Source organism: Onychomys torridus, chromosome 17, assembly GCF_903995425.1.
Source record: "Onychomys torridus chromosome 17, mOncTor1.1, whole genome shotgun sequence".
NCBI lineage: Eukaryota > Metazoa > Chordata > Mammalia > Rodentia > Cricetidae > Onychomys > Onychomys torridus.
In genome coordinates, this window is record NC_050459.1 from 10933002 (window position 1) to 10943874 (window position 10873).

Genomic DNA, 10873 nt, shown 5'->3' on the forward strand with positions numbered 1-10873 from the left:
GTATGTCGTCTATGTCTATAACAGGGAAAGATCAGAGACAAGTATACTGTCTCATCCATTTGAACTGGCTCCACCACACCATGTCTGCGTTAGAGATATGTGATGTGTATATACATACACACACACACATATGCACAATGTGTGTCAGTAAGTGAAAATCAGTTGTATGACTTCCATGTGTTTTGAGAAACATTTAGGAACTATGATAGGACTAGGTATGCTGGTACTTGCCCAAAATACCAACACCTGGAAGGCTGAGGCAGGAGGATTGGGACCAGGCATTCAAGACTAGCCAGGCTTCTTAAGAGTTTGTCTCAAAAACCAAACCAACAATGACAGAAGCCAACCTAAAGCTGTAGTCTGGCTCAACAGCATGTTCTCTTTCCTGGAACTACCCACTAACTCTCAAACTCCATCGGCCATCTTTCCTGCTGTCTCTGAACAACTCACCTAGAGGGCCTACTAAGCGACTGTGTTCAACGCCGCTTGTAATCTTGATGCACACAGCATGCTTGGCTACCAATTGCTTGGCTTGAGTTGCTCTGACAACACGTTCATGGCTCATGGGTAGATCTATTAGCAGTTGTGAGGTCTGCCTGGGGAGGGGTTCAGTTCCTTCCAGTAATGGTGCAAGGCTCTGTAAAAGAAACCTAAAGTTTACTGTAAACAAAATTAGATCTCTGAAAGCCTTATTAAGCAAACAATTATTTAATATTAATTTAAGAGTCCTAAGATATGTCTTTGTTGTTTTCTTCCTAGTACCCTGTGTGAAACAGCGCCTGTCTTGGCTGCTTTACACTAAACTCTAGGAAAATAAGGTGTTTTTTTGTTTGTTTGTTTTTTATTGTTGTTGTTTGTTTTTCAAGACAGGGTTTCTCTATGAAACAGTCCTGGCTGTCCTGGAACTTGCTTTGTAGACCAGGCTGGCCTCAAATTCAGAGAGATCTGCCTGCCTCTGCCTCCCGAGTGCTGGGATTAAAGGAATGTGCCACCAGTGCCTGGCTTGTTTTGTTTTTAATTCTGTACTTTTGTGTGGCTATGTGTCCATGGCCTAGAAGGCCAGAGGCTGGCTCCACCTGGAGCTGGAGTTACAGGTGGCATGCTTTGAACCCCTGAGCCATCACCTTGCCATCCTCTTAAACAGGCTTTTAACTAATACATAAAAATTGTACAGTGGGGTTGGGGATTTAGCTCAGTGGTAGAGTGCTTGCCTAGCAAGCGCAAGGCCCTGGGTTCGGTCCTCAGCTCTGGGAAGAAAAAAAAAAAAAGACAAAAATTGTACAGCTTTCAGCAGAGACGGCTCCCAGTCGGGAGCACTTGTTGCAGAGGACCTGGGTTCAATTCCCTGCATTGACATGGTTGCTCACAACAGTCCATTGTGCTAGGTCTGGGGACCTAATGCCCTCTTCTGACCTCCTAGTCACCAGACATGCATGTGGTGCACAGACACAGATGTGAGCCAAACACTCAAGCACTTAAAAGAAATAACTCTGAAAGGATTAAAAATGAAAGTTACACACGTTAGTGAGGCAAATATAGTATTTTGATACAGGCAAAGATACAGGCATACATTGTATCGAATTTGAATCAAGTTAAGCATGTTTATCTACTCAATATTTACTTATATAAAAAATTTCACAGTCCTTTCTTCCAGCTGTTTTGAAATGCGCACTACATTTATCTCGAGCCATCCTGCTGTGCAATAACACACTAGAACTTCTTAATACAATTTAACTGTAACCTAGTATCCAGGGACTCCATTTCCTCCATTTCTTCTCCTCCCTTACAGTGATCTACCATGACTAATGACTGACATTGTTCACCTTTTCCTTATAACTATTTCTTGTAAAGAGACCCAAGCCAAGCAAATCTTCCATACAGAGTTGTTTTTTTTTTTTAAGGTTTATTTATTTATTATGTATGCAGAGGGCTCCAGGTCTCATTACAGATGGTTGTGAGCCATCATGTGGTTGCTGGGAATTGAACTCAGGACCTCTGGGAGAGCAGTCGGCGCTCTTAACCTCTGAGCCATCTCTCTAGGACCCATACAGAGTTTTTAAGAGAAGAACCTGTGTACATGGGCTTGTGGACTTAGCATTATAAGTAGAATTATGTCGGCATACATAGGCACAGAACAAGGGAGGAGCCGGCGTGATGGCTCAGCAAGAAGACATATTTGCCCTGGTAACCGTGGCGACCCAAGTTCAATCACCCTAGTGAGGTGGGAACAGGGACCAGGGTCTGCTTGGGCTACACCAGACCTTATTTTTGTTGTTTTGGTAAACATTAGAATTTTTATTGCTCCTCGGCATCACTGGGTTTCTTATGACTCATCTTCTCTCGGTTACAGTTATCCCGCCTTTATTATAAACCAGTGGAAGCTGAGAGCACTCACTAATATAACAGCTGAATGAACTTGCTTGGCACAAGGCACGGAAATACCCAGAGTGAACATTTTGAGATGAAATTTCCTGTGAAAATGGAAATTGTCAGTGGACTGAAGTGCATCCCAAACCAGGGTCTCAGCTCTGGCCCCTGCTGATCCTGGAGCATCATTGCTCGCCCATTTACAAGTGGGAAACCCTGTCTTAACAAAACAGAAGTATACCAGTAAAATAAAATCCCCCCTCTCAAATAAATCTTAAAAGAAGCAAGCCAACATTAAAAACAAACAACCACAACTGCGTGTTACAAATTCATCTCAACCCTCCGGTTAGTCACTATCTGTTAGGTGTTGAAGGGGAAGGAGATCCAGAGTGAAGTGTCAACCATGAACGCACTTGGCTCGATGGCATGGAGAACATTCCTTCAGTTGAGAACAGGAGCTGCTTCATGGGAAACAATATTTGAAAGTCTGAAGGATGAGGGGATCTAAACAAACAAATGGAAAAAGTTCCACATTAGCAAGCTCTTTAAATGCATTGTGACCTAAATTTTAATACCTCCTCACCTGGAGAACAAGGATAAAAAATACCTCAGTGTTATAGAATATGAAGATGTGTTACATTTGTTTATGCTGTGGAACACTTGTTTAATGATGCAAAGATGTGTTGCATTCTTTTTTTATGTTGCATTTGTTTAACAATGTGAAGCTGTGTTACTGTGCCTGTCTAAAACTCCTGATGGTTTAATAAAGAGCTGAATGGTCAACAGCAAGGCAGGAGAAAGGATAGGTGGGGCTGGCAGGCGGAAAGAATAAATAGAAGGAGAAATCTGGGGAGAAAAAGATCAAGGTCAAGGAGCAAGAAAAGAAGGGGCCAGCCACCCAGCAACACAGCCAGACACAGAGTAAGAAGTAAAGAAAAGATACACAGAAACAGATAAAGGTAAAAGTCCAGAGGCAAAAGGTAGATGGGATAATTTAAGAAAAGCTGGCTAGAAACAAGCCAAGCTAAGGCCGGGCATTCATAAGTAAGAATAAACCTCTGTACATTTATTTGGGAGCTGTGTGGTAGAATCCCCCGCCCCCCGCCAAAGACAAAAGAGCAAAGAGTTAAAAACAAAACAAAATAAAACAACTACACCCCGGCACAATTACAAGGTAATTTTTGTTGTTTTTAGTCAGAGTCTCACTGTGCTGCCCTGGCTGGCTTGAACTACTATGAAGACCAGGCTGGCCTCGAACTCACAGTGATTCGTTGTCTCTGCCTCCCAGGTGCTGGGATTAAAGGTGTACATCACCACGTCTGGCTCGACTACAGTTATTAAAGTATGAATTCACCTGGTAGAACAGTTGTCATTAATTTTTAGACATCAGCAATTTTGTGCTTTTCGAAATATGTTCCCTTTACTTCTTCAAAGTAGATTAGCATTATTCAGTTTAAAACTCTTTTAACTTTGTTTGTTTGTTTGTTTATTCTTTGTGTCTTTCATATCATGCCTCCTGATCCCACCCATCCCCCCCCCCCCCAAATAAAACAAAATAAAATTTAAGAGGAAAAATGGGGGAGGAAAATCTTGCCGTGGAAGCAGCAGTGGGACACAGTGAGTCATGCAGTAACCCTTCATCTATATATTTTTACATGCAGGCGTTAATCACAAAGAATCATTGGTCTGGTTCAGGACCCCTGGTCTCTGCTGGGCCCTCACTGGGACTCTTCCTGGACATCCCTTTGCTGCCCTGTATTGTGAAGATCCTGTAGCTCTGGGTCCAGAGGACACCCCCTAACCCCTAACTTACTCCAGCAGACCACAGATGGGGTGGATATTGGGGTGGGCCAACACATAACCCTGCGTCTGGATCTAGGTATTGGAGGGTTGGTGAGCCCACCAGCTGTCCCTTGTCTTCACCACCAGGGTGAGCTCCCCAGCATTGCCCTGGCCAGTTCACCCCTAGTAGCGATGAGCAAGGGACAGGGCCAGTTCTCCCACTTTCACATCCTCGGGCCGGCTCTCCCACACCTACACCTTAGGGCCAGCTGTACTGTGTTGCCCAGGCGAGGAGGTATAGGGGCCACTCTCCGGAGTGCCAGCTGATGAGGGCCAGGGCCAGCTCTCCTGTTCCTATGACCTCAGGGCCAGCTCTTCCACCTGCCTCAGGTGTTGATGGGGGTGGAGGGTGGGGAGAAGCGCTCCCATTCTCACCAACATTGGGCCCGGCACACCCACACCTCCGCCAACAAGGTCAGTAAAAGCAATTTAAGAGGAAAAGGATTCACTCTAGTTCACCGGTCAGGGGTGTAGTCCGTGGCTTCTCAACCTGTGAGTCATGACTCCCCCCCCCGGGGGGGGGCAGTCTAATGATGTTCACATTACAGTTCACAACAGTAGTAAAATTATGAAAGTAGCAACGAAATAGTTTTGTGGTTGGGGGGTCGCCACAACACGAGAAACTGTATTAAAGGGTTGCAGCATCCGGAAGGGTGAAAACCACTGCTCCAGTCCATCCTCGTGGGGCAGGCAGGGCGGTGGGAGCTGGAAGCAGCTGGTGACCTTGCACCCACATCCACGGAGCGTGAAGCAGTGGAAGCTTGAGCTTGGGTCACTGTCTGCTTTTGTATAGTCCAGGTGCCCCAGCCCGGGACACAACTGCACACTCCTGAGCTGGTCTTCCCACCTTAGCTAAGCTAACAAAGACAACTCCCCACAGATGTGACCAGAGGTTTGCCTCTCAGGTCATTTCAGACTCTGTCAAATGGATAATTAACATAGACCATTCATTGTGTACATGCAAATTGTTTAAAGTTGAAAAAGGTATTTCTGCCTGGTGGTGGTAACACACGCCTTTAATCCCAGCACTGCACAGGCAGAGACTGGCAGATCTCTGTGAGTTCGAAGCCAGCCTGGTCTACAGAGCAAGATCCAGGAGAGCCAGGGCTACACAGAGAAACCCTGTCTTGAAAAACAAACAAAGTTTTTTTTGTTTTGTTGTGTTTTGTTTTGTTTTTTGGTTTTTCGAGACAGGGTTTCTCTGTAGCTTTGGAGCCTGTCCTGGAACTTGCTTTGTAGACCAGGCTGGCCTCGAACTCACAGAAATCCACCTGCCTCTACCTCCCGAGTGCTGGGATTACAGGCGTGCCGGCCCGGCTTTACTTTTTTTTTCTTTTCTTTTTTTTTTTTTTTGAAACATATTCTTGCTGGAGTACTGAGTACATCGGCAAGTAACAAGAGAATCCTGCCTCAAATAAGGTGGAAAGTGAAGATCAACACCCAAGATTATCTTCTAATTTCTACATGTGGGCCATGGCACAGACATGCTCAAACTCATATACAAGAAAGCATCATATACAAATGTACATGTATGCATGCGGACACACACACACAAAGTAACCCACATATGGACGCCAAAGTTAGGGGCTCGGGAGGTAGCTCAGTTAGTTGGTAGAATGTTTGCCTAACATGCATGAAGCTCTGGGTTAGATCCCTAGTGCCACGTAAACTGGGAGTGGTGGTACACACCTGTAATCCCAGCATTTAGGAGGGAAGGGAGGTAGGAGATCAGAGTTCCTGGTCATCCTTGACTACCTAGCAAGTTCCAGGTCAGCCTCAGCTACCTGAGACCCTATCTCAAGACAAAACAGAAATATAACAATATAAAACCATAGACACCCATGTAAATAGAATTACAGAATGGCTGAGGAATGTGATGGATTGCGAACACATTCGCTTTTTTTCAGACATCCTAACACTTCCATGCCTCCTGTTACCACCTCCCAAATGCTGGGGTCATGGATGTATACCACCAGACCAGATTTTATTCAGTCACAGAAATCAAAGCCACCCTTTCGGGGTGTTGGTCAGTCATTTACACTGGAGCTGCAACCTCGACCCCTGCATTTGGATTTTTTGTGCATTAGTATCTATCTAATTAGTCATCCCAATCCATCTCCCCATGGATTCCATTTATAAAAACAGAAACGGGCTGGGACGATGACGCAGTGGTTAAGAGCACTGGCTGCTCTTCCAGAGGATCATGGTTCAATCCCCAGCAACCCCATGATGGCTCACAACCATCTGTAACTCCAGTTCCAGGGGATTCTGGCTTCTGAAGGCAACACTACGTTGTAGCCAGACCATAAATAAATCTTACAACAAAGACAAAAACTAAACACAAACAGTAACTGAGTGCCTGTTTGCTTCCTCCAGCAGATGAGACAAGACCAGCACTGTGAAGGGGCGGCAGCATTGGTACTTTACCCAGCCTGGCAAGGAAGGCCTGTGACAGGAGACACTGAGTCACGTGTTCCCCAGGGAGAGCCTTGCGCCCCACTGCGTGATTACCAGTCCTAAAACTGCTCTACAGGGAGAGGGTTGAACTAAGGTATCAGAAATAGTCACTTAACTTTTGTTTTACTTTAAGACAGGAGTCTGGCTCTATAGCCCAAATTCAGTTAGAAATCTGGATCTTCCTGTCTGACTTGGTTTTCCAAGTGCAGGGATTCCAAGTGTGAGCCACCACACTCTGCTTGAAGCAGAAATCTGCACTGAATTATAACAAGGTTTAAAAATAAGCGCTGCTGTAACATAGAAACTCCGAATCCATTTTCCCGGACAAGAAATGCCTAGATCACTTACTTGCTTCTTTTTGAACAACATGATTTTCCTGAAAAAGAAAAAAAGACTAAAGATAGAAGGTTTTCCTGTAAATTAAAGGATGAAATGTTTTCTTCTACAAGGACAGAAAGCCGTGTGCAGCTCATATATATATATATATATATATATATATATATATATATATATATATATATATATATATATATATATACACACACACACACACACACACACACACCCAGGCCACTCTGTAGCAGACAGTCTCATGAGGACCCAGCTGCAAATTAGTCAAGGAATGGGGTTGGCAGTTGGCCATTCCCCTGCCTCACTCAGTGCTTAGTGACCCTAGCCACGCTTGAAACACTCCGCTCTATTCACTTCTCTCCCTCTTCTCTTCTCGCTCATGTTTAGAATCTTTTGTTTTGGTTTGGTTGTTTTGAGACAGGGTTTCCCTGTGTAGTCCTGGCTGCCCTGGAACTCATGCTGTAGACCAGGCTGGCCTCAAACTCAGAGATCCTCCTGCCTCTGCGTTGGGATTAAAAGCATGCGCCACCACCACCTGGCTCATGTTTAGAATCTCAATCCAATTATATTTCAGGGCATTTTGGGAGACCAATAATTCCATTTCTAAGAATATATTCTAAGGAACCAGTTTCCAATATGGACAAAGAATATTTATACTTCCTGTGTACAAAGAAGTTATGGCACATTCACAGCCTGTTATAGCACACAGTTGTGTTTGTTGCTGTTCTTTGAGACAGGATCTCCCAATACCAGGCAGGCTTTCTCAAACTCCTGGATTCAAACGATCCTGCTGCCGTCTACCAAGTAGCTGTGTGTCACTATGTGACTCCATATGACTATGTTTAATGAGTAATTCTTAGTTTATTTTTGTTGTAGTAGCTCACTCTGTAGCTCAGGCTGGCCTTGAACTCACAAGAATCCTTCTGCGTAAGCCTCTCTGATGCTGGAGTTACAGGTGTGAGACAATATGGCAGCCATAAATGTTCATCAGAATTCTTACGGCAAGGGGAAAAGGACAGGCAAATGTCCATTCACAAACATAGTGTACACAATTGTGATTATGGTGTAATCTCAACCATATAAGACGTATCTCAGGATGATATAAATAGTGCTTTCCTCCTTGATAAGATGACAGTGATCAATAACAATAAATTCTTAGTTATCTCCTCTGACAACAATGGAAATGAATGACTTTTACTGCTTATAAAAAGAAAAAATCAAGGAAACACAATCTTTGTTTTTTAAAGAGCCCGAGGGCACTTCCTTACATACTACCTATGATCCATATAACCTGGTATTGAAGGGCTGAGTGCAGGCAGAAAGACTAGATGTGGTCTCAAGTGTGAGGACTTCTTCAACCCACCTCTGGCCTGTATTACAGCCATCAATTTGAGAAATAAAATTCAAGTATTTATCCATCAGAGTTACTATGTTGAAAACCTTGAGGACTAATATAGCCATCCACAACCTAAAAGAAAAAAAAAGAGAGCCAGGTGGCGGTGGCACATGCCTTCAGTCCCAGCACTCTGGAGGCAGAGCCAGGTGGATCTCTGTGAGTTCAAGGCCAGCTTGGTCTACAGAGCGAGCTCCAGGACAGGCACCAAAACTACACAGAGAAACCTTGTCTTGAAAAACCAAAAGAGAGAGAGAGAGAGAGAGAGAAAGAGAGAGAGAGAGAGAGAGAGAGAGGGAATTTGTTAAGAAACTCACAGACCAAAGCCCTCTCCTCCACGTCACTTGGTAGTGCTTTGGGGACTCCTGACAATGATGTACACAGCTTCTGTTCTACGAGGTGCTCAACCAGGAGCCAATACTTCACACAATGCTTTCACGTCTTGTTGGGCCTTTGGCACCTTTGCCCCACTCTGCCCAAGAAATCTCGAGGGCGGAAGAACCTGCTCAAAATATAAAATGTCAGAAAGTAACCGCCTAGCATCATGCTCTGAAGACGTATCACTGTAAAGCAATATCCTCCCGAGACAATCAAACATGGCTCTACTTCTAGTCTGTGCTGATTAGGAGAGGATTCTCATTGCCCTGCAGGAAGGGCATGTCAGCCTTCTGGCCAAGTCTCACTGAGTGACACCGGCCTGATGCTATTCTTAGATCCATCCTGGTTGCAGTTCTCTTTTTTGTTTGGTTTTGGTTTGGGTTCTTTTTCTGAGACAGGATTTCACTGGGGAGCCTTGGCTGTCCTGGAACTCACTCTGTAGACCAGGCTGGCCTCAAACTCACAGAGATCCTTCACCTGCCAGTTCTCTTGAGGAGGCCCTGCTGTCACTGAGACCCACAGCTACCCAGCTGTGTCTGCTGTCTGGGATCTATAACACAAGTAACACAAGCAGCCTGGCTAATTGTCACACGTGTGTCAGAGGCAAACATAGACGAGCAGTAAATGTTTCCTCACTTTACTTTCTGGAATACTTTCCTCCTCAATGTTTAGAACACCAGTTCTCAACCTGTGGGTCGCAGCCCCAGGAAGCCTCTATCTCCCAAAAAATATTTACATTATGATTCGCAACCATAGAAAATGACAGTTATGAGGTAGCAACGAAGTAATTTTATGGTTGGGGTCACCACAACATGAGGAACTGTATTAATGGGTCGCAGCCTTAGGAAGGTTGAGAACCACTGGTTTAGAAATGTTTTTTAGTCCTCAGCTCCGGCAAAAAATATAAAATAAAATAAAATAAAATAAAATAAAATAAAATAAAATAAAATAAAAAAGAAGTATATTTTAGGGGTTGGGGATTTAGCTCAGTGGTAGAGTGCTTGCCTAGTAAGCGCAAGGCCCTGGGTTCGATCCTCAGCTCCGAAAAAAAAAAGTATTTTTAAAATTAAAATTAAAGTTCGGGTTTGTGATCATCTGTGGGTGTGAGTGAAAATAATATTATATTAGTAAATGTAAACTATCTACGTAGACCAGGAAGTTTGACATGATGTAGTCAATTATTAGAAACAGGCTACGAAATGGAAGTACATTCAGATCTCGAGTCCTGAAACCATCATCACTTAATGTTCTTCCTTTCTTTTCTTTACTTCTTCTTTTTTCTTTTTTTTTTTTTGTTTTTTGAGACAGGGTTTCTCTGTGTAGCTTTGTGCCTTTCCTGTATCTCGCTCTGTAGCCCAGGCTGGCCTTGAACTCACAGAGATCCGCCTAGCTCTGCCTCCCAAGTGCTGGGATTAAAGGCGTGCATCACCACCGCCCGGCTTTCTTTTTTAAAAAATATTTTTTATTTTATTTTATTTTACTTTTATTTTATTTTTATTTTATTTTATTATGTACAATTTGCCATGGGTGTCAGGGTCCCCTGAAACTGGAGTTACATACAGTTGTAGCTGCCATGTGGGTGCTGGGAATTGAACTCGGGTCCTCTGGAAGAAGAGTCAGCACTCTTACTTAACCCCTAGCCATTTCTCCAGCCCCAATATTATTTTTCAAGTCCTCGTGAAACATCCCACTGAGTTCTCAACATTCCCTGGCTCTTCCAGCCCAAAGTTTCAAAGTCCTTCAACAATTCTCCCAAACATGGTCAAGTCTGTCACAGCAATATCCCATGCTGGTTAGGGTTTCTGTTGCGGCAATGAAACATCGTGACCAAGAAGCATGTTGGGGAGGGAGGGTTTATTTGACTGACACTTCCACATTGTAGTCCTTCACTGAAGGAAGTCAGGACAGGAACTCAAACAGGGCAGGAACCTGGGGGCAGGAACTGATGCAGAGACCATGGAGGAGTAATGATTACTGACTTACATGGCTTGCTCAGCCTACTTTCTTATAGAACCTAGGATCACCAGCCCACGGATGGCACCACACACAATGGGCTGGGCCTTTCTCCATTGACCACTAAATGAG